The sequence below is a fragment of the Mytilus californianus genome, unplaced genomic scaffold (assembly GCF_021869535.1).
Source record: "Mytilus californianus isolate M0D057914Y unplaced genomic scaffold, xbMytCali1.0.p SCAF_14, whole genome shotgun sequence".
Lineage (NCBI taxonomy): Eukaryota > Metazoa > Mollusca > Bivalvia > Mytilida > Mytilidae > Mytilus > Mytilus californianus.
Genome location: NW_026262626.1, coordinates 21,798,131 through 21,824,614, shown reverse-complemented (window position 1 = coordinate 21,824,614; position 26,484 = coordinate 21,798,131). Strand labels below are relative to the sequence as shown.

The 26,484-nt window shown below is 31.9% G+C and overlaps 1 long non-coding RNA gene across 2 annotated transcripts; it reads left to right on the top strand.

Annotated features, from left to right (window-relative positions):
* Positions 1-1,386: 1,386 nt before the first annotated feature.
* LOC127724388 (uncharacterized) lies at positions 1,387-26,167 on the top strand. 2 transcript variants are annotated; one of them, XR_007992473.1, is made up of 3 exons: positions 1,387-1,575; positions 23,686-23,820; positions 25,624-26,167. It is a non-coding gene; the product is annotated as an uncharacterized LOC127724388 (long non-coding RNA). The 2 variants fall into 2 exon arrangements; XR_007992474.1 differs by lacking the exon at positions 1,387-1,575 and adding an exon at positions 22,813-22,976.
* The last annotated feature ends 317 nt before the right edge of the window (positions 26,168-26,484 follow it).

Here is a 26,484-nt window from a genome sequence, read left to right as displayed (position 1 = left end):
TTATTTGCATAATGAATCAGGAAGTCCATTTTGTCTTTTCTTATTCCGAAATCCAAGCCCGTAAACTATCGAATTAATCATGTCCATGTCTCATAATTTGTAAATGCAAATGTCAACTTTGGTAGTTAGTGATATTAAAGGCAATTTTGGTTTTTAATGAATAAGCTATGGGAGAATAGAGAGGTTAACATCATGGACTACTTTTCTTTATTAAAATATGCAACATTTAAATACAATAAACACAAAAATTATCACATTGTAATGATCAATTAGATTATGTCATTTTTCAACAAAACACAGGCGAGTAATTAGATTGAATGCAATATGCAGTCCATTATATAATAAATGTCTTTTAAAAAGTACTCTTAAAACATTGTCCATGCATTATAAACTGCACATAATTCGATTGAAAAACATGTAGTATTATGTTTTTAAGTGTATTTAAAGAGTCTAATAAACATGTAAAGTCAATAATACTCTTTATATTTTTTACGAACATACAATATCTAGTTTAAATGGTCAATCTAGTATTAAATTGACAAAACTTACATTGACACATTTCAATGGTTAAAACAAAACAAAACAAATATAAATACTAAATATAATAATGTCCTATCATAGTCACATTTTACCAAATAAAGCTGAAACTATTTATTACAGAAAAGTTTTGAATTCTACTATTTCAGAACATTATAAAAACAAATGTGTGATATCTCCTTATTTTTTATACACAAAACCTTGTAATTATTGAGATGTACAGTCAAACAATAAGCAAACTATAGTTATGTGATATTATAAATCACGTATCATTAATGTAGGTGTACTAGTATTCAAGTACAAGTTTGCACAGTTATAAAACTTACGATTAGCAAGCATTTCATTGATTTCATTGACTATCAACGTAAGTCCAAAAACATTTATATAACATCCTACGAGTTAAACCTATTAATGAATGACTGTTATATGTTTTCTGTCTATGAAGAAATAACATTAAAATGTTGTGCACACTGAATAACCCGCGTAGCGTGTTATTTATAAGTGTGCACCACATTTTTTAGGTTATTTCGAATAGACAGAAAAAATATTACATTCATTTCTTTTAATTTAATTTTAAATTCCATTTTTAAGGAGCAAATTTTGAAGAAAAAACGTTGGTGACGTCACGGTCACATTACAAAAGTATGTCTATGAGCTGATAGACAAAACACTTTCAGCCTATCAGAAGACGTGTTACATCCAAAATTAAATTATTACCGCATAGTCATATATAAATGTTCCGACATCACAAAATCTGACAAATACAACGCATGATTTATGGCTTAACAAGAAGCGAAAAACAAATATGACATACAGCAATTAACCATAATTACTTAATTACAGGCGTCTGACTATGGACAGGCATATATATAATGTGGCGAGGTAAAACAGGTTTTTGAACGACCATCCCTCTAACGACAGTGATAAAACAGCCCAACAAAAGAATACAATTTTAAAACCAGTTAGATTAAAGCAACATTATTTAGTCTGGGATTTATTCATTAGTTGTAAATGGCTATGAACTAGCTTTCAGTAACTGTGAGTACTCTTATATCGATGAGGTTTGTTTAATGTTTCATGTTAGTTGGTTTATATGTGCTTCGTACTGATTTATTAAGTTAACCCTTTTGCAACTGATTTGTACAGTTTGTTCTTATTTTGCGCCGTGGTACGTGTCCCAGGTCAGTGGGAGAGGTGAGAGCTCATAAACACGTTTAACCCCCAACATTCTGTGTGTTCCTATGCAAAGTCACAAGTCTGGAATTCAGTGGTTGCCGTTGGTTCATACCTCTAATATTTGTTTTGTTTTTTTTTTCTTTCTGCTTTGTCTATTAGTATTTTACCATCTATTAGATCCAAAGGGTAAGTTATTGGTTGTTCAGAATCTACAATATTTTACGGAATTTGTATTATCCAAATAGAAAAGGGAAATTACCTGAAAATACTCTGTAATTTACAGCTGTGGGTGATTCGTCTATCAAAGAATGACAAAGGGGTTATTTTTCAAATTGATCTTTAAGGTTTTTAATGAAAGCACAACACAGCAAATTCAGGATTTTTGTTTTTTTGTTTTTTTTTTTTTTTTTGGTAATGTATGCATACTTACTCTCATGTAGAAAAGTGTCATGCAGCAATTATCAAACTACAAAGAATAGAAAGAGTAGATATATCTTCAAAAAAAAAAACAAACGAGTTCAAACACTACACAACATATCAATTACATAGTCTAACCATATTTTGGTGTGCGTGTGAAATACTTGAAAGTTACCACGGTATAACAGAATCGTACTTGTTCACACAAGGAATATAGTAAAACTGTGCAGAGACGTGTCCTCTATAACAAACGATGGTTTTAACGAAAATTTACCGGCTGTCATCTAGGGTTCTTCGTGTTGGTTTTAAACGAATCTTACTGTTATTGTATGTTTAGTTGTTTTTATCTTCAAATATTGTAAACATAATCGGAAAAATAAACAATGAGATGATTTTATTGAATAAGAGAGTTAACACATATACACATTGAATAATACAATATCAACTGATAAAACAGTCATTGTTTTTTTTATATTTAATAAACATAATATAGAGAACACTTTTGTACATTTGTAATAAATTTATGCAACAAAGTTTATATAAATTTAAGAAGATGTAGCATGATTGCCAGGAGACAAATCTTCACCAGAGACCAAATGACACAGAGGTTAACAACTTGCCATAAAGTCCAGACTCATTTCTTTCTATGATGCATGAACACTACAAAGGTGCATCCGTATTGATCTAATATTCCAAAGTGTACATTAGTCTTTCCTTTATCATTACTAGGAAAAATATACATGGTATTTTCACTAAGTCAAATTTTTATGAAAGATGAGAGATTAAAAATTATGGGTCCGATTCATTAGCTCACCTGGCCCAAAAGGAACAAGTGAGCTTTTCTCACCACTTGGCGTCCGTCGTATGTCGTCCGTCGTCGCCCGTCGTTGTCCGTCGTCGTCGTCGTCGTCCGTTAACTTTTACAAAAATATTCTCCTCTAAAACTACTGGGCCAAATCAAGCCAAACTTGGCCTAAATCATCCTTAGGGTATTTAATTTGAAAAATATATCCGATGACCCCGCCCATCAACCATGATGGCCGCCATGGCTAAAAAAAGAACATTGGGGTAAAATGCAGTTTTTGGCTTATATCTCTGAAACTTAAGCATTTAGAGCAAATCTGTTTTTTGTTGCACTTCTGTGTTCTGTTATTTCGTTGTTTTCCTCTTATAGTTGATGTGTTTCCCTCGGTTTTAGTTTGTCACCCGGATTTGTTTTCTCTCTATCGATTTATGACTTTTGAATAGCGGTATACTACTGTTGCCTTTATGGAATGAAAAATGTTTATCAGGTCAAGATCTATCAGCCCTGAAATTTTCAGACGCATCAGACAACCCGTTGTTGGGTTGCTGTCCCTAAATTTTCAAAGGTTAAATTGTTTAAATAGAAATAAAAAGATGTGGTATAAGTCCCAATGAGACAACTCTCCATCCAAGACACAATGTGTAAAAAGTAAACAATTATAGGTCAAACATAGGAAATGTACATAAAGTTGGTAGTGCAAATAAACACAGATTCATAAATACATGTGATAGTTCAAATAAGGTAAACAAGCATTGGTTCATGAAAAAAAAATAGTACAAAGCTTAATAAATACAATTGGAGAGTCTTTAATACTGGGCGCAAATGCAATGTAGTTAGAAGTAAAAAAGAGTATAACAAACTTTTAATATTCTATTTAATTTGTATGATAAAACGGTTGTCCGGACACTGAGAGGTTTTAGACATAATCGTATTGGACATTGTTAAAAAGCATGTAGAAACAGTAATAAACAGAATAGTATTTAATAAAATATCATTGTTTTTCTTGATCTTTTATAGATTCTGAATACTATACATTCTTATGTTGCATATGAGGAAACTTTTGAAAATGTTGTTGTAAATGAAATTGGAAATTCAAATACATAATTTAATGATAATTATATAGTTAAAAAAGATGTTTTTTAAGCCATAAAAAAAACTTACAATAATATAAAGCAAACGGTAGTGATTTGATCTTAAATGAGTTTTTGAAGCCTTCATCTAGTATAATGTTATCTGTATGTGTCAAGTTATACAATAAAATTAAGAATGGAATGGAACAGGGGAATGTGCCAAAGAGACAACAACCCGACCAAAGAGCAGAAAACAGCTCAAGGCCACCAATGGGTCTTCATCACAGCGAGAAAATCTCGCACCTGGAGGCGGGCTTTAGCAGGCCCTACATAAAAATGTATACTAGTTGTTTTGATACAGGCGTAATATCTGACTCATGATCAGGGGGAGTTATTTTTCCTTTATACAAAAACAAAGTTAATCCAAAATGTCCAATACTTATCGTTGCATCACTTTATTGAGTTGTTTTGTTAAGCCGTTTAACTTCTGTACCTAATTATCATCTTTTTTAACCAACGTACTTTCAAAACTAAGGTTATTTATGTGTTTACATATAGTGGTGAAAACATTGACATAGTAGATAAAATTAAACATGTTTTGGTACTGTTTTAAGTCAAACGGTTCATTCGGCAAAAATAAGACTAAACTTATTAGTCAAGAAGGAAAAGTAATGCTCTGCGTCATGAGGAAAAGCAGCAAATTGAATTTTCCAACTAATTTGCAGTTAGAAATATTTGATACAGTTATTAATTATATAATTTAATTCTTTATGATTGTGAAGTTTAGAGTTTCGACAATAACAAGGTAATTAAGTCTTTCTGTTTACAATTTTATACGATCAGATTGGGATTATGAAGTCTACTACAATCTGTATATTGTATGGTGAGCTTGCTAGATGTCATTTAGAATTGGTTTTTGGCCAAGATTTGTTTGTCAAAAGAAGGATACAATTTCTGCTACAGTGTACAAATTATTATATAATATGCATTGTAAAAAATAATTTAAATTAGTATGTTGTAAAGAAAAAATTCTAAATGATTGCCTTTTGCCCGAAAATTGGTTACCACAGTCTCAACCAAAGTTATTAATCTATCCAAGGTTGCACTGTAAAACAATTTTTATGCGATTAGTTTAAACAATATAGGTCTAAAAATGTATTTGACTGTACTAATTGTTTAAATCTTAGAATCTTTACAAGTATTTATTAATTTGAACAACAACCATACCAAAGAGCAGAAAATAGCCAAAGGCCCTAAATGGGTCTTCATCGCAGCGAGACAATCCCGCACCTGGAGGAGGGCTTCTTCAGCTGGCCCCTAAATAATAGTGTAAACTTATAGAAAAAATAAGGTTCTTGGGTATCCATCCATGACAAAAAATCAGTACATGCACAGCAAAAAACACACAAAAACAAAGGAATAGCGCTTTTATTGCTGTTTTTCATCTCAAAGTTCAGTGAAAGACATTAGAAAGGGATATTGGTATTATATTAACAGATGCGAAAATCATAGATTACCTATAGCATGTATAGAACAAGGTCGTTTCTGGGGTGTGAAACGGGACCGTATTTATGATTTGTGTGATCTTCAAAGATCGGTGATTAGTTTCATTATATTTGTCAATATAAATTTTTCTATAAGGAAAGAAAATCACTATTACAAAATTGTTTTTAAGTATTTACCAAATGTATTAAAGTATTGCGAATAACTAAAAACTGATTATCTTGAAACTGTTATCAATATTTTTAAAATTTGTAAAATTGTATAAATATGTGGTTTATTTGACATATATTTTTCTTCCTGCAAATTTATTGTTAAATGTAAGTGTACAATGTAAGTTGCATCTAATCCTCCATATCTTATATGTATGTATTATATGGTTTTTTTTTTGTTTTTTTTTCCCCCTGAAACAAAATTCAATTAACATATTTATATTTGTTAATTGATACATCAAGTACCGGTACCTTATCCCGGCCTCGTTAACATTAGTACAGTAAAATATTTTATCCCATATCACCCATTGTTCTTTTCACAGAAGACTACAATAGCTCAAAAAAAGGTCATTACCAAAATTTAAGCAGATTCTAGATTTTTTTTCTTACGATTTGGGACCCAGCTAATGCCAATGCTAAATGAAAGATAAAAGTCCGAGTCACACTTTTCCCACCATTTTTCTACAAATCAAATATCTCAAAAAGGAGTTCCATAAACTATCAATATTTTATCTTATTTTGTTCCTTAACTAATGCTCTTCTGACTTATAGTATCTATTGAAATTCTAGATTTTTTTAATTTCACTTAATTACATCCTTAAGGTTGAATAACTAAGTCACTGCTTATCGTCGTCAGTACACGTGTACGATTGGTGGTCATATTTGCAACAGCAACACAAAGTTCTTGAAGTCCACAAAGAATTGTAAAACCAAAATCCAACCATTTAGATTCAAATATGGCAGCCAGAATTCTTACAATCCAACAAACTCCTGACAAGAAAACAATTCTTAGGTATATTTGTGCATCTTGGTAGACATTTAGCATCTGCCAGTGTCTAGTTGCAATACGTACCCTACATATCTGAGTTATACTGTGAACAGGTACAACGATCAACAAAGGTATAAATAATACAACAAAAGTCGAAAAACGACGTTTTTGCTCAACTTTTCCATTTGTTACATTTGAGTAGAAATCTTAAGAATATGAAAATCAGGGGTAGATAAGTACTTGAATTCGCGGGTATATATAACCATAAGGGACATTAAAAAAAGCCTTCGGTTCAGTGTGCAGTTGGGACTTCTGTTTATTATAATTTTGTTATGATCAGTGCTGATTTTGACACGAATATATATATGTCAATAATTTTATATAATGTTAATAAAGATAATGCCTACTAAAAATGTACATACAATGGAAGAACAGTGAGAAGAAAAACGGAAACTACGGTCAATAACTATAATACACGTTTTTGTTACTCCGTTTATCTCTCTACTTGTGAATGTATAGACAACGGAATGTAATGGGATGATATATGTTCTTCAAATGCGAGTAGATAAATAATTAAGATTTAAAAACAGTTAGCATGCAACAATTTAAATTATAACATCTTGTTACCAGATATGATTTCTTCTTGACTGAATGTGTAATCTTAAAAGAGTATTAAATTTTAATATATGAGAACTAAGCTCCTTCAGTACTTTTGTAGTTGTATTTCTTTGGATTACCTAATGATGTAGTATTATTCAAGCAATTATTGAATATTTTATTTTACGATACAATAGTTGTACAACAAATTTAAAATGAGAGTGGCCAACCTCAAGCTGAACTTTGAGTTAAACACCGAGTTAGAGTTAGAGTTAACGTTAGAGTTAACGTAAGAGTTAGAGATAGAGTTAGAGTCAATATTCAAGATATAGTTCGAGTTCGTACTAAAGTTCTAATTATGTTTAAAGTTCGAGTAAGAGTTTGATTTGTACCTCGAGTAAGAATTTGAAACAAAGTTCTAGTTAATGTTTTAGTAATATGTCCCACATCGAATTAAACTTTGAGTGTGTGCAAACTTTAAATTTTATCAAGGTAGAAATAATATTTTTAGGCGCAAACATTGCTACATTGAAACAGAACCAAAATAAAAATTAAATTAAGGAAACTGGAAAGGTGAGATCTTACAATGGGCAATAATCCTATGTAGAATGGGTAGACGATTTTGACGAAATAGACATTTGATTGGATTGAAGGCGTAAATTCCAGATTGTCAGGATTTCTCAATACTAATTTATTAATCATTTTCTGGAATAATGAACAACGTATTAAGCTGCCTAGTCATGATTTTAGCGACAGTTGATAGCATCTGTGCCTCAATTTGGTTGGTTACATATTGCATAAACGCCAAAAATGTGAACATGTATAACGATATATGATGAATGATTTCTTTCGTCGGGAACGAACACTTTTTTACGGGCATCCATTTTATTGTATAAAATGTAAATACACAGCCACGTTAAATGAAAGGATACCTTTCAATCCGATGCCTTGTTATGGAGAGTTCCATAATCACTGGACGTAAAACGTAAAACAACCCAACCAATAATCTATTAGGATTGCATATACCATCTCTTTAAAAGCTAAATGTCTGTCCCTACCCAAAGTCTCATCTGTTTTCCTAGTGGTACAAATTTCCTTGGTCATGCCCTTTTCGCTAAATCTACCTATTATTCTTTCGTCGTATATATGCCTAAAGTATTTGCTCTAGCCGTTCATCAAACATTAATTTTAGTATATACAATTTTACACTTTATATAAATATATATTTATATATAAATAAATGCTTGTTTGGTTGCAAACAAACGGCATAACAAAAATTTCGAACTCCAAAGTAAATTCAACAAGAGGAAGAAGTCTTGCCCGTTGTTTATTGTGTTCAAGTTGCGCAGTCTATAGTTTATTAAGAAGTGTTGTGTAGACCGGTTTTTTGTCATTTGTTGTTTTTCCCGTGATTTTGTAAGTCTCTCGTCGACCTAAGAGTTTTATTTTCCATTTCGGTATGTTGCGCTTTTCTGTTTTTACATTACTATCAATGTAGTGGATAAATACACTGATGGGCAATATGAATAAGGGAAAATTTGTTTAAAAAAAAACATATACAAAATTATGGATTTTCTTTGATAAAATATAACAATGATATTTTCTTAAAATTTGTAACATGCAATTTTGATAAATCAGAGTGTTCTTGGTTCTTTTTTGAACGATTACTGTACATAGGCAAATGTTAAAAACCGTATCAATTGAGGTATTCGGTTGGTGTAGGTGATGGGGGGAATAAATTCCGATAAAGGGAAGTTATGTACATACTCGCATTTGTTGTACGAAAACGCAACACTTTTCCATCCGAAACCACAGTTTATCATCACGTCTGTATATTATCTGACAAAAACACTTCTAATATTTGTAAATAATGGGCTTTTACTTTTTATGGTTTGGGCGTTGCTGATGAAGTTCAATCCAGAATAATGTTTATTTCTATTTTTTTTCTTTCATTTTCGAATTATTTGTTTTACTTAATATCATTTGTATCATCTAACAAGGAAAAGGTCGGACGTGTCGTGTTTCGTGAAGCAATAAACTAAATGGGGTATTATATCAAACATATACGTCAGGCGGGAGAACTCGCCATCTTTATAACACACTAGATAACATTGATCATGACGAAAGATAGGCAGCTTCTAAACATCACAAAGCAGTAGATTATACTGCATATAAAGCTGCCATTACTGCGACTGGGCATGTTTTCTGTGCAACTGGTATTGATCCCATGAAATGCCTTCCGGTCACTCTCTGTGCACTAAACCCATGTTCCTCTACTAACAGTAACATGTATTGGTGTGTGGCCGAAAAAAGAAGGATTGGAAAACATTGGTTTGCATGCAACATACAAATGAACCGAAATCTAAAAATATACAGTCAAGATGTAGTTACAACACTTCGCATTGCTTGAAAACATTTTGTTAAAGTGTTTTGTACTCAAAAACATCGCTATACTACCCTTTAAAATCTGATTTTAGAAATGAATTTCTCAATGTCGTACATGACAATATTTGGAAAAGATAAACTGCCTTTTGTGATGAAGAAAAAAAAACCGTTGCCAAACACAAAATTACGAACAAATCAGAAAACAATAACAATAAAGATTAAAAGATATACCTTTAGAAAACTTATTTCAAACGAGATAGCACATCTTAATTTGTGCGGAGATGTTGTTTACCGGCACCGGAAATTTAGATACGATCCGGGTAAACTTATCAATCATTTAAATAAACTAATTCTAAAAGATAACCAATTCAACACCGTAGTTAGATCTTTGAATATTGTTTTTATTGGTATAAATATTGATTTTGTTATCAGTAAATTAAAATTTCATTGTTACATACAATTGCACATTCATAGCTCCACAATCTGTCGATACCTATTTTTGGACATTGGTGTTAATGACTGTTAATGACTCCTTTACACTAAATCCTTTGGATGTTGGATGTATACAGATTGATATTTAATTTTTAGTCTTAGAACATGATTTTTTTTATTATCTTTCATTGGCTTTAAACTAATTGCCAGTAACTGCGAGTACTCTCAGATATGTACTTTGTTTTTTAATAAAATATGTGCTTTCGGAAATAAGCTGATTAATCTAAGCTTACACATTGTCACGATTGAATGAAATTGCAAAGTATATATTTTAATTGTTGCGCACCTGTAATCATAAGTGGTGACACTCGGCATCGAATGATCAACAGATTAACGATCATCAAAGGTGTTAATTGGCTCATAATTATGTCACTTAAAGAAAACATTTACATAGTAAAAATGCTACAAATGTACTTTGAAATGTAGAATTAATTCTTGTGAAATAAAGCAGCCCCAATATGATTTTTTTAAAGTTATGAGGAGATAAAATGAACACTTTCATCATTGCATATAATCACCGGAAGTTTGACTTTCGTGATTTTATATGAGAATCAAAAGGTTAAAAGTCGTACAGTTTTGTTTTGTATTTTTAAGATAAAATAAGTAAAATCTGTCTGAAGATGCACAATATATATAGGTCATAGTGCATTTGCTGATATTCGATGCATTCCCTAGATTATATGCCTCTAACCATGTAGTAAAATCTACATGGTTCCCCACAAATAAAAATACTTTCACAGTACTTTGTTCTTAGATTGTTCTGTTACACCACTGTTTCGAGCGAGGGGGAGGGTTTGGGTCCAGCAAACATGTTTTACCCCGCCACATTATGTGTATGTGCCTGTCCTAAGTTAGGAGCGTGCATTTTAGTGGTTGTTGTTTGTTGCTGTACATCATATTTGTTTTTCGTTCATTGTTCTGTATATAAATCTCGTTTGAAATGTTTTACATTTGTCATTTTGGGGTCTTTTATAGCTGACATGCATTATGGGTTTTTCTCATTGTTGAAGGCCGTACGGTGACCTATAGTTTCTAACTATGATACCATTTGGTCTCTGGTGGACAGTTGTCTTATTGGCAATCATTCACAGCTTCTTAAATTTATATACAATAATGTTGAAATATATCTTCATTTGGATCCTAGAATAATGCAACAACATAATTGGTTGAATGAAGTTGTACAGACCAAATGTACAGTAGTTATAATATTGTGTAACTTACTTCAAATAGAGGGTGAACATTTATATTTAGGGTCTGTTTTTCTACACTTCAGATCTCATCTGTACATTAAAGCATACATTATTAGATTATCTAGAAATAATAATGTTCATAACTATCACACATGAAAGCTCTTTGCCCTAAAAGTCTAAATACTTGATGAGATTTTGTAGATGTTAATAATAAACGTATTCATATGTAAAAAGAAATCGATTCATGCTAAGGGAAACAACTCAAATTATATTTTGTTCATACTATCCCACTAAGTAGAAATAATATATTGGGACATGTTCCGCAAACTAACTTTTGATAAAATGTTGGATTATTTGAAGCACTAGGGGTTATCATCCTAAGACATAGTTTCCATAGGCAGTATTTTGCACAACGTTTTGGATTTTTTGGTGTTTAATGTTCTTTGACTAGTGATGAATCATATGTAGACGAAACGAGCGTATTGAGTACTAAATTATAAGCCTGGTATTTTTCGATTTTTTTTAATAAATTAAAACATAATTAACAATAACTCGATATGTATTGTTACGCAGTTATCAACAATTGTGGCCCTATATCCTGTCACTACTATGTTGGCATTGCAAAAGGTTATTCCTTTCTCGGACATTTGATTACGAGTGGACACATACAAATATATTCAATGTGTACTGATTTTTTTTAAATCCATGACATAATTTATTTATTAGTCCAAACAGGAAAATATTATATTGACTGGAACTCCAACGAAAACTGATGACATTCACATCCCTACTGAATTCTTTAGTTAATAAGAGGTTCCGATTTAGTTTGTCAAGTACGTGATAGCTCTTCTGTGGGGTATCTGTGATACCACTCTCGCTTGTTCCATTAACTGAACCTAGACTTATCAAGTCATTTTATAGCGAATGTCTTATCTTCCTACCAATGTAATTAAACATGGAAACTCCCGTGGTTATTTGTAGATTGCTACAGTAATGGTGACACCTGTTTCCTTTCAATTAACGAATGCAAAAGCCGAAAAGATCTTAAAAAATCGGTCAATTTAGCAAAATAACACATGACAATTAATTGCAATTGAAAGGAAGATGAGATTATCTATATTTTTATTTAATATCTTTTAATCTTTGGAAATTTTAATTTGGTAAATCTCGATAATAAAAATTACATGTCCCTGAAGAAGAACATTTGCAGAAAATAATATGAGATGTGTTTAGCGCGGAGAAGGCCGAAGGATTACTGTTTATAAAATTTTTAATTTTTCGAAATACTAAGGATTGTCTACTTCTGGAATAGATTACTTAAGCTATATTTGACAAAATCTTTCGGAGTTTTGGGTCCTTAATGTTCTTGAACTTCGAACTTTATTTGACCTTTTTAACTTTTTTGACTCGAGCGTCATTAGTGAGTCTTTTGTAGACGAAACGTGCGTCTGGTGTATACATTTTCAATCCTGATATCTATGATGAGTCTATTTACTCAAATTTTAAATTAAATATTGTCAATTCGTACCGAGTTTTACAAAAATATAGAAGTTTTTCTCTATCTTTACATTGTCGAAAAGTGTAAACCTGTTTAACTGAATAATACATACACGTAAGACCCTTTACATATTATTTTGAGATTTTATCGCACGAGATGGATAACATTATATACCTTTTCTATACAATTTTAAAAAATAAACTGGAATGATAGTTATGTCATGATTGTGAAATTTATAGTTATCATTTAATTAGTTAAGAAATATAGATAAAGTTGTTATGTAGTAAACGTACTTCCACATATTTAGGACATTAACATTAAAACCATCAGACAATTTTAAAGCCATTTCAAACTATAAACTTTAAATTTAAAAAGTATTAAATTTGTCTAAATTAATTTAATGAACGGACATAACTAGTGTGCCAGATCACAGAAATATTTGTTTGTTTTTAGATTGTATCATCTTCACCGGGGGCAGATCCACGGTTTGAGTGAAGGGGTGACGTAATAACCAGATATGGTACAAAAATAGCGCCTAGTGAAGCCGCCACGGGGACTTAAATTTGGAAATAAACATTTGTTTGTTAATGCTTGTTATAGACGGTGATGACACAACTAACAAATTATGTTTATGTATCATGAAATAAAAGTTCCTTCAACAATATAAGTTCCAATTGAAGGTATATTATTTCTACTGTATTTGTTTCTAACGGAATAAACGGTACAGTATATTTGTTCCAACAGGAACAGATATTATTGCATTTTCTACAACAAAGTTGACAGAAAAATCTTACGATTAAAATTTATCGTAACTAAAACAGAAATGTTCAGAAGTTTAATGAAAAGTCGCAGTGTTTTCTTGTCTTCCTTGAGCTTTTATTTGTTTTAATGCAGCACATCCGTAGAAACTGAAATATTTTCCATTTAGTGATATCGTAGTTTAATATAATTTCCTTGACAATTAAGTACACATACGGTTATTTCGGTATATTCCGTAATTACGATCAATGACAAAGTTCCAAGATTTTTTATTAAACCCATGCATCGATATGACATGTCGTGTTACTTAACAAATGCATGTAGGTGTTTGCGGCATAGCACTATAAATGTTGGAAATCGGTTTGTTGCAGTTCCTATCAATATAATATTTCCATGGTTGAAATGAGCTTTGAACTAAATGTCAGTAACTAGTAATACCTTTTGATCTGTAAGTTGTGTTTTTATTGTACTTCGTGTTAATCTGGTGAGACAAGCCCTTCTCAGTTTGTTCTAATGTGCTGTTCCAAGATGAGGAGGATATGCATTTAAAAAACATAATTTACACTACTTCATTCTTCATATGCCAGTCCTAAGTCAGAAGCCTGTAATTCCGTGGTAATCGTTGGTAATCGGTTGTCATATTGGTTTTTCGTTTATTATTTTAAGCATAAATCAGGCCGTAAATCTTTTCTTTGAATTGTTTGACGTTTTGTCATACCGGTGAATTGTGTAGCTTACACCATGGTATGGCTCTCCCCATTGATGAAGGGCGTGCGGTGATATAGCTGTATATAAACCGGTTTAATAAAGTTTTTCCTGTAGTGATTTTTATTACACATTACAGTGTTGAAGTTCTGTAGATCCACTTATTGAGGTGTAAAAGGGGAGGTTAAAGTTTTCGTGAAAGCTAACTAAGCCTTACAACAGGAAATGTGTCTGTCACAAATCAAATGTTTGTCTTTCTGTATTGAAATGTTTTATGTTTTCTAGTTTGTTTTGTATTGATTCGTTTTTTGTTGTTTGTTTTGCTTTTGTTTTATGCGTTTTGTTTTGTTTATTATTTGTATTTGTTTTGTTCTATTGATATTTAATTATTAGAAATGAAATTTGTAAATTGTATTTTGGTTCTTTAATATATGCAAAACTTTTATAGACTGGGGATGACTTAATGCTTGACATATTGAACATACACTTGCAAATATCTATCGTTGAATATGGCATGTTATTGGTTGCAAAAATTTGATATTTTTCGTTAAAATGCAATTTTTTTTTTAATTGATATATTTCTCAATTTAAATGCAATATTTTTTTGTTTGAACGGTATATTTTTTCATTTAAATGGTATATTTTTTCATTTCAATGCAATATTTTTTATTCAAATGGTATAATTTGTCATTCAAATGCAATATTTTTTATTCAATTGCTATAACTTGTCATTTTAATGCAATATTTGTTATTCAATTGGTATAGTAGTTTTTTATTTATATGCAATAATTGCATTATGGGAAATTCTTTGACGTCATAATGTCAAATTTGCTACAACGTTTGTGATTGGTCGGTAATTGTTTGGATTTCTCCCCTTTCTTTCTAAACATAAGTGACCAAGAATTAAAAAACGCGTCAGAATATCGCCCCTCAAACTAAATCTGGCGTTCATGCGAGTACTGCACTGGCTGTTAAAATCTTCTGGTCCTAAGTATTATTTCTATTCCAGAATTTCGATGGTCAAAACGTTCGGACCACAACTTTTCAAAAATTTTCATTGTATATGGATCTATTTGCAAGTATATCGTTTTTTTTTAAATAGATTAGACGGCACCGTTGGTTTTCCCGTTTGAATGGTTTTTCACTAGTCATTTTTGGGGGGCCCTTTATAGCTTGCTGTTCGGTGTGAGCCAAGGCACCGTGTTGAAAACCGTACTTTGACCTATAATGGTTTACAAATTATGACTTGGATGGAAAGTTGTCTCAGTGGCACTCATACCACATCTTCTTATATCTATATACAACGTAAACCAGACGTTTCTCAGACTGTTTTCTTTTTTAATAAATCCTTTGCCGCGCGTTGTGTACTGATTGATACTTCAGTCTGGGAGAACAAGATTTATTTCAGTACTAGTTGTTATTAGCTTTGAGCAAACTTCCACTGAGAAATTGAAAATACTCTAATGTCGGTGCTTTGTGTCTATTGTCTTAATGTGTCTCGTACCGATCTTTTGACTAATTGCAACTGATGAGTGCAGGTTGTTCTTTTATTGTACTGTTACACCACTGTCCCAGCTTCGGGATGGCTTGAGTGCTCACAAACATGTTGTTGTACTGTTACACCACTGTCCCAGGTTAGGGGGAGGATTGGGATCCCGCTTACATGTTTAACCCTGCCACATTCTGAATGTATGTGCTTGACCCAGGTCAGGAGCCTGTAATTCAGTAGTTGCCGTTTGTTGCTGTGTTATACATATTTGTGTTTCGTTCATTTTTTGTACATTAATTCGGTCGTTAGTTTTCTCGTTTGAATTGTTTTACATTAATTTTGTGATTTCAGGGCCTTTTATAGCTGACTATGCGGTGTAGGCTTTGCTTATTGTCGAAGGCCGTACGGTGACTTATAGCTGTTGATTTCTGTGTAATATGGTCTCTTGTGGAGAGTTGTCTCATTTGCAATCATACCACATCTTCGTTTTTATATCAACCCTACCATATTCTTTATTTGCCTGTCCCAGGTCAGGAGCCTGTTATTTAGTGGTTGTCGTTGGTTCATGTCGCGACTCATATTTGATATTTTGTAAATTGTTTTGTTATGTATAATTAGGCCATTAGTTTTTTTCGTTTGAATTGTTCACACTTTTCATATCGGGCCTTTTATAGACGACTTTACAGTATCAGGTTTTTATCATTGTTGAAAGCCTTACGATTGTCTATAATTGCTTACATCCACTTCATATTTGAACTCCGGTAGATAGTTGCCTTATTAGCAATCATATCCCATCCCATCTCTTCGTTTTATATTATATACCTGACTTCTAAATTTGTGTTTTCCTGAACAAGCATGAAATATTTGTCACTTGGCGTTAAAAATTAGCAACAAACAATCAATCAATTTTAAATTGTGTTAAATAATTGGAAAACCATTTGATATTTATCTATTTGTTGGGGTGGGGGACAGAAGGATTTCATATATGAATATGGTTGCCTGGTAAGAGCTGAAAAATAGGCATGATTAGCAACAGATTGAAATGAATAATAATACCCTCTCTTTCCTTCCCCATCCTTCATCTATAAATTTAAACCGACAACCACGGAATAGCCCAATAGTGTTCAGAGTAGCGTTAAACACAAATCAATCAAAATCCCTTCCCTAGAATATGAAATAATCGTCCCTTAACTGTTATTGTCCGACGGTGTAGTTCTTATATTTATCCAGCTTATCGTCCTACAGGGATGTCCTACTAAGGCTGTCATACCATAAAAACGTTTATAACACAGCTCACATTCTAATATATCTGCATTCATAAATTTATTAGTCATTTAGACTAAACGACGCCATGTGTTTGTTATGTGCCTCTGCCGTCTAAACAACCTATCAAAAAAGAATAGGTGGAAGAGAGCCAGAAGATCTTCCCAATGAAAAAAAACAACAAAAATGGACTTCTTCTGGCTCACTACCGAAGAACATAAAAACGCGCCCCATTAATATGTTTTAAAAACGCCTTGTCCCTACCCTTTTTCCCAAAAAATTGGCATTGTTAAATATATAATACATATATATAATCATCATTACAATGGTATTGTATTTTTATAAGACCTACTTTATTACATGATCTGGGACTAATGACATCTATCTATAAGTCCAAGCATACAGTAAATTATTATAATATGAATATGTTTCTTGTTTTAATAACCACATATGATGCTATGCATGAGTCACCATTTATCAGGACAGGAATTGGGTTTACAAAGAGAGAATAATGTGCAAAAAATAAATAAGGGGCGGGACCAAACCTATAGATAACATAATAAAGAAATGATGAAATATAAAGAATACGTTGATTGTTTTTTGGTTGCCGTATGTCCAGTGGCAAATACTTCACGCATGTTTAGGACAAATATAATAGAGATATAAGGATAAAGAAAAGAGTGAAATGGTAAAAACTAAAAGATTTAGAATTATAGAAACGATCTTTGATCTGAACCCCCTCCCCCTCCCCTCACATACACACCATAACCATTACTACCAATACTCGCATATATACATCTCTATACAAATATTTAAATCTGAACCCCCTCCCCCCTAGACACCGAGGTTCTGGATCCGTCCCTGTTAAATGTATCTTATTATATACATTTTGTACGGATCTAGATAATAGCTAAACGTACAATCCTACAATTTGTTGGATACAAATCATTAGAGATCTGTATCTAATTATATTTTATACTGTGTCACCAAATAAAGTTACTTGTATACCCCCCCCCCCCCTTTTTTTTTCCAATGCAGTATTGAAAAGTAAATCAATTAAAAGTCCTGAAGAAAAAATATGTTTTGAAATATGCCCTGCATACTTATTTATGCAAAGACATATAGTAGTTATTGAACTACTGTGGGGCTTGAAAAAAAAATCTATTTAAGGGAATCGGAGATGGGAACAGTAAAAAAAAGCTCAGCAACGAATCCTAAATGTAAAATGATATGCGGTATAAGACATGAGAGCACATATTATAGATAGTCCAAAATATGAAGTTCACGCCTTCATATACAGTGTACGTCCTATGTCATAGGACTAATGTTGTAACATGGGTTAGTAACTGGTTCCAATTTATCCCGAATTGTCTTTATCAAAGAACTAGTTCCGGAGTATCACAGCTCAGGTCTCTTCTTGTGGGTCTCTGTGAGCTGGTTCTGCTGTCGTAATTATGTGATTTGTTTTCTACATGTAGCAAAAAAGAGGGGACTTAGTCCAAATAAGTATAACGTCCTGGAAGGCTTTTTATTCTTTTTTATGTTTGCCTTCCTGCAATGTCTCTGAGGATCAAGAAATGTTATAAATGATATAGCATAAGAGAACGTCATGATTACATGTATCTTGACTTAGAGGGAGGGGGGGCTAGCTATTTTTTTTTTTTTATTTCAATGTGTAGAATGTAGGGGAGTTTCTTCAAAAAGGGTTTTCATTGGAGGCGTTTTTGTCATGCACGCAGGTATCTGTTTCTATCCATAAACAGGTTGTGTGTCAAATCAATTATTATTACTTGTCACTCGCATGTTTTGCTCGACCTGGCCATTATTGGCATTAACAGCCAGTGTACGAACTCACACGTACGCCAGACTTAGTTAGAGGGGTGATATTCCGACGCGTTTTTTTAATTCTTGGTCACTCATGTTTAGAAAGAAAGGGAAGAAATCCAAACAATTATTGACCAATCACAAACGTTGTGGCAAATTTGACCTTGTGACGTCAAAGAATTTCCCGTAATGCAATTATTGCATATAAATAAAAAAAACTACTATACCAATTGAATAAAAAATATTGCATTAAAATGACAATTTATACCAATTGAATAAAAAATATTGCATTTGAATGACAAATTATACCGTTTGAATAAAAAATATTGCATTTAAATGAAAAAATATACCATTTAAATGAAAAATTATACCATTTGAATAAAAAATATTGCATTTAAATGAAGAAATATACCATTTAAATAAAAAAAATATTGCATTTAAATGAAGAAATATACCAATTAAATAAAAAATATTGCATTTAAATTAAAAATATCAAATTTTTGCAACCAATTCCAGGCCATAGTTGAACTTAAATTGTAAATTGTGAATTAGGTTCATTTGGAATCTGTGGCTATTGTTTATATATGATAGCTGTTGATAAAATGCAACAACTTCTATAATTAGTTGGTTTAAATCGACCGGTAAAATCATTTAATCCTGTAAAATCAATGTCAAATTATATCACTAATTGGCTTTTAAAACCTTTCAGCTCCGCAGTAAACGATTATTACTAGAATTTAACCTTCAAAGTGAATTTTTAAAAATCTAGACGATAACGTCCGAGCACAACGTCTTTTGATATGTCGAATAATATATAAGTTTGAATTTAGAACAATACCACACCATAGCGCAGACTATCAGGATAGTGTTGTCTTCGAGAATTTGCATTCACTCATGATTAGTAGTAATTTTCATCCCAGTGGTGGCTATACAAAATGATTAGAAAATAATTCTAATTTGATCCATCGTACTCACATTTCGAAAACGTATTTCTGGTCAGTAGTGATTAAAACTAAGTAAGTTTAATTTTAGTAAAAAAAAACTATTGTTGGCTATATTTCACCGTATACAACGCATTTTTTATTAGTAAGTTTTATTTTTGATCAGAATGACAATGTTGTGGCTCCTTTTGAGGTATTTGTCAGCATTGTCATAGCTTTATGAATATGTCATTATAAGCGTTCTAGTATCACTGCTCTTCAAATCTTTATTTGAAAAAAGTAAAATATCAACAATACCGAACTCCAAGGAAAATTCAAAAAAGAAAGTCCCTTATCAAACGGCAAAATCAAAAGCTCAAACACATTAAACGAACGAAAAACAACCGCCACAACCCGACTCGGCACAGGCATTTCCTTAGGTAGAAAATGGTGAACCAAGCCCGGCCTCACAGCCAGCTAAACCTCTCACTTGTATGACAGTCGTAACATAATGAGAGTTGTAAAACAATTACAGAGTGTATCGCCTTCATAAATTGAGTGGTGCCATATATGGGTCAATATTCTTAATGCGGCTCAAAGTAAGGAACTCAAAAGTAGTGCGTTAAATAAGAAAAAATCTCTGTGCAATGATATTGGACATGTTTCAATTTTTTTTACAAGTGACTGAGCTTAACCGTTTGTGTTGATTTGGAGAGCAGTGAACCATAGAATAAAGGTGTAAAACTATGGAGTTATTCAATGTATGCACAGGATTGTTTACATCGAGCAGCCACATCTCAAAAGGCTTTTCGGAGATGCTTAATTACGGAAAAGTTAATCTCACTCCGTACCCAGAAAATTTAACCCCACATGCTTAAAAAAATGTCTCAGCTTCGAAACGAGCCATTATATATCCAAGTTTACAAATATGGGCAGAGGAATTAAGGAAAAGGCTACCATTACCGCCTCCCTGGAATGAAAAAAGTGTTTGTATTGTAGAAATACATTGTTATTAAAGTTAACTTTCCTAAAGTAAAACGCACTTGTTTTATTGTTAATTCAGAATTAGTATGTAAACAAGCAGAAGTAAGTAACAAACGCTGTCAGAGGTCATATCAATCTATCTTATTCGCGGTGAAAAGCTTCAAAATAACATAAAAGTTACAAACTTAATAGGTGTCGTCATTGCTCAACAGATGTTATGCAATAATAGTATAAATCGAAGTGAACTTAAATTTTGACAATAATCAAAACGTCATTATGCATGAGTAAGGTTCAAACTCCTTCAGACAAATATTAACCTAGCCTGTTGGAATTATTCTTTTATTTCCCGTTTGATTTGATATAGATCCCTTTATTTATTCTAAACTTTACATAAGAGTTATTGCTACCACTACATAAAATAGGAAACTGTTAATGATATGATAGTAATTTCGAGGTTGCGATTCGAACCCAGCAAAAACACCTGATTTTCTTTGATTTCAGTCAATTTACCTAGTTTACTATATTACTTTAGGCCAATATATTTGAAAATTCAACTTTTTTTAAAACAAAAGCTGATAAAAACAAATAGGACCAAAAGTATAGCCAACCCCGGACAAGAAATCAGATCTATTAATGAAAGGTACGCATTCCTTATTTCTAAAACAGCAAAAATCAATAAAATCAATATCCGTATCTTCCTGTCAATATCGAAGTACTGGCTATTATACTGTTGGTACTCTTAACAGAGGTGTCAACCATGTGGTAATATTAACATCAACGGCCTCAATTTACTGCACCAGAAGCGCTTTGCGACAATCTATGTTTCTTCTGTGATGCGCGATGTTAAAATATTTGAAAATCGAAACTATATTGAATTTTTTTCAAGCTGATAACAATAGAAAAAATACCTGACTTTAGAAAAACAATAATTTTACAAAAAGTCAAAGTAAATAGATAACTTTAGCACAATTGATCATCAACAATACGGCAAACATGATGAAATATGAAGATGTACAAAAAATAAAACCAGACAGATGACAGTTCCAATTTGCAATGTCATAAACTCATCATAGATACCAGCATTAAGATTGTGTACGCCAGGCGTTTCTGTCAACAAAAGACTCATCAGTGACGCTCGAATTAATAAAGCATAATGAAAAGCATTGGGAACCCACAATTCCGAAAGGTTTTGCCAAATACAGCTAAGGTAATTTATTCCCGGGGTAGAAAATCCTTAATACTTCGGAAAATTCAAAGATTTATAACCAGTTAATGTATACTTATGATCATATCAATGTCAACACAGAAGTGCTGACTACTGGGCTTTTAGCGATCTAGCTGGTATCGCCCCTTTTTGACGCAATTACAACTTTCTATCTTCGACGCAACTATCATTTTAGTTTATTGATCAATCGGGCTGTCATTGTCATGTCTTCAAGTTAAGCCCATTAACGCTAGACAAGCGAAACATTCGGTCGCAATGGTAGCCATTGAAGAACAATAACTAGGTGCAGTTTAAAAAGTTAATGCATACGCGAGCTACGTGACGTCTGGTTTTGTCTTGCTGCAAGCAAAGTTCCAGCGTCACCCTTGGTGTACTTTCCAGAGTTTCAGGGCAATCACGTACTAGATAAATTGACGGGATATGAAAATACTGACATATGTTGTTTACAGCTGTATTACTGATTCGCATGATGTCGTTCTTGAACGACACAGCGGTTAGATATCACCACCCTGTATGCGTTTTACTATTTCGAAACCATCTCATGGCGCAGCACAAGGCAAAATCTCTTTCAGGAAACTTTAGTAAAATTGCATTACAAATGTCTATTTAAGATTTCGAAAAGGCATTTTTTTTTTCTTAATGAAAAAACCACAAATAATATCCTCAAGTAATTGAAAAACTGTTTGCTGAAGAAAACATTCGATATTCCGCTATCATTGACAATTCATTGAAAGTAACAATACATATAACAAAACTTTTAATTAAGAAATAAAAATAAATTTTATTTTAGGGTATTCCCATATAAAAACAATAAACCATTTTTTATTCATCAGACACAAAATAATTGTGTTTTGGTTCATTGGTTCATAAAAGAAAATTTCTCATGTTAACGACTAAGTCAAGCATTGGTAGAACTTTTCATTAAATCATAGACAGGTGAACAAATAGTACAAGTACATGATGTCGGGATGATGTACGTGTAATGATTTATCAAGTAATCTAAAGGCGTACTTTGATAATTGTTATTGAAATATGAAACATATGGATAATGTTGACCAATAACCTACGAGTCAATGATTGAATTTAATTCATTTGAAATACAAAAACCTAAATTGATAACTAGAAAATCATTTGTGGACAGAGCTTGCTATATTTAAAAGTAAGTAACATCATCTGCGTGCAATATATATCTATTTTAATATTTCAATTTCGTTAAAAACAGGCCTTCAGCTATGATAAAAAGTTATTAAACCTGAAAAGTAAAACAAAGATTTATTTTCAACTTATGAGTTTGTATATCTTTTTTTTTTGGTACCTTTTTTTCTTTCTTTTAAAATTCCTTAAATTGAAACAAATATGTAAAATTTACAAGATTTTAAATATATAGAGAAAATAATTTTTCGATAACATAATATCATAGCAGCGCCAAAAACATAGACAGTACCAATTTCAATGCACCAGATGCGCATTTCGACAATAAATATTATTCAGTGATGCGCGTGCCCAGAATGTTTTAATGTCCATTATTTAATGCAAATGTTGTGTTTAGAGCAAGATCTGCTTACTCTTCCGGAGCACCTAGTTGTGTTTGTTTTTCCATATCTTTTGTTGTCTAATATGTAATGGTTACTGGAATTGTTTGAAATTGTTTGGAAAAAGTAATTCTTTCATAAACATAAACAATTAGGAAATTTTATTCAAAGAATAAATTATGAAAATGAATTTTTTCAAGTGACTTATAATCGAAATGCTTAAATTTACATATCTAACAAAAGAAATTAAAAGCAACACAGTAGGTGAACTCTGTGTTTGCCTATTTGTTTTAAATTCATGTATCTTAAATTTTGGTATCACTTTTTTAATTGAAGGAAACGACCGACATACTCTTTTAGCAGTGCAACTACCATACATATACAACTGTGATCACCATCTGTTACCATGAAACACTTATTGACCTGTCTACTCATTTTTGTGACTGTTCATGACATTGATGCTTCATTATGGTAAGTTACATTTTTCGTGGTAAACAAATATGTTAACCTTGACTCCTCTATTCGACAAGAGGACATAGACGAGGGACACTCATTCGGTTTTGCGAAATTTTAATACGCACCCACGGCCTTTCGGAAAAGGCATTTTCAAGCAGATGCTTCTAGTATAAATGATACCTTGGTCTTTTGAAGTAAAACAACTCTTTCAATTATGTGATTGGTATTAAGATGACATCTTGAAAGGCTAAATATCAAAGTCCATACCAATTTTACAGGACGCTTCTTATGGATTTGCTGTTAAATTAAGGCAGCAGCAGTTTCCTTTTGATACACTTCCCTTTTTAAATTTATTTTGGAGTTCGATGTTAAGATCTCGCAAATGGATTGAGAAGAGACAAATCAAGTAAACAAACAAAACCCTGAAGGAATCACATGAACTATAAAAGGAGCAAGACTTGGTGCGTCGACTGGGTAAGCGTCTCCTGCTATGCTTGCATCACGAATCCATGTGTGTTTTGTTTTTTTTTGTATTCATAAGGTACCACAATATATTTACCACTGGACATTAAACTAGCAATAATCATAATGAACTTGTTTCAAAATGTTATTTTCTAGTACTTGTTGGACAAGGTATTTGAAATTACAACTTGCTGAAACCTAAATTATTTAATTGATGTTTTTGAAAATATTACTTTGTTTAAAGGTTTTAACATGTTTTAAGCATATATACGGGGGATAATAGATCTGTATTGCATATTTTGGTTAACGAATGTTCGTCTAGGATTAAAGACACATTAAGTTTTCTTGAATACCTAGTTATCTTAGTGTGTCATGTCAAATGTTGCCTGTGAAGTTTTATTTCAGTGCTGAGTGGAAAGGCACCCAACACGAAAACGTAAAAAATACTTAAGTGAAAATCCCTAAGTGAAAATATTCTGGATTCTATTTTACACATAATTAATAGAGAACTTATGTGTAACAAATGTTATTTAACGGAATAAATTGATGTGTCATTTTTAGAATGAATCGACCGCGTTAACATATTCATATCTTTTTTTCTCAAAATAACCTCTAAAATATATCTTTCTCTTCTAATTAGAAATACAAATAGTTAGTTTATTTGTTGTTTGATAACTTAAACATGCAAATTGATTGTTTCTTGTTTCCCTTATTTAAATTGCTTAATCAATCATTATAGCGAGTGAAAACAATCAAGATGATTTTTTTGTTTTTTTTTTTTTGTTTTTTTTTTAAATTCAGTTCATAATGCTAAACAATATACGGGAAAAGAGCCTAACTTTGATGAATCAGATACATAAAAATCCTTGTCTACTGATTGTAGTTGTGTTTTCATAACCAATTCAATTTCCATTCGGAGAATGCCTGTATCAAGTCAGAATCGTGACTTTTTTTTCCATTCGATCAATTGGTTTATATAGGTTAACGTTTGATTTTTTTAGAGTTCCCTTTTTTAAAATTTATTTTGAAGTTTGGTATTTTTTTCACAAAAATTTTTTGCCATGAAATGTTTAACTTAAAACTCATTACAATGAATTACTTATGCAATCATACTTGAACAGTATAATAATTTCATGTTAATCGGTATCTGTACATAGATATACATGTAAAGATGTATTGATCAATAAGTAATAGATAAGAAGATATCGAATGATAAAATGTAATAACTTTTTGTAAAATTAAAAGTGCTGATAATCAAAATTTGACGGATACAATGCAGAAATGTTGTCTGTGTATTATCAGAATGATGCTATACATATTTTGTCACTAAATGTAGGAAATACAATTGTATTGTAGCACTACTGCCTACAAGGAAAAGGTTGGGCGTGTTGTGTTTGGTGAAGCAAGTGGGGAATCAGCAAAAGGACAGCTAGAGGTTGCATATACGATAATGAACAGAATAAGTCATGCCGGATTCCCAAATTCATTAGACGGTGTTGTAGATCAGACATATACATCAGGTGGAAAAACGTATCATCATTATAACACATTAGATGATTCTGGTCACGACCAAAGATGGAAAGCTTCAAAAATACCCGGAGCAATAGAACATGCAGCGTATAATTCCGCTATAACTCAAGCCGGGCATGCGCTTTGTGCGACAAAGTCTGATCCTATGAGTTGTGGTCCGGTGAATTTTTGTACCACAAATCCGTGTGCATCTACCAACAGTAATAAGTATTGGTGTGTTACCGAGAAAAAAAAGATCGGATCTCATTGGTTTACTTGCAGCAAGAAAAAAACAGGAAAATGCTGAACTATGATAATCAAAATTGTCTTATCTTACGTTTCTAATATGAGATAAATAACAAAATAAACAAAGAAGTATGAATATCACTGAGCTAGGGATTTTTTATTCATCAATATAAAGATAATGACTATCACATTTTCTATATAAAATCAGAAATCAATATTTGTTTGATAAATTGGTTATTCTGCGTTTTTGTCTTATCTGAAAAAATTACTATATAGCGTATACTGTTTTGCAGTATCTGACTTATCGCAACTACATATATTACATTATGACTGGTCAAAATTATATTTCTTATATGTTTTATGACTGCTACAACCGTTTCTTACACAAAAGTTACGTTTACCTTAAAAACAGATTTTGTTGGTCTTATGCCTGCTTTATTACATGTGATAAAAAAGAATTTT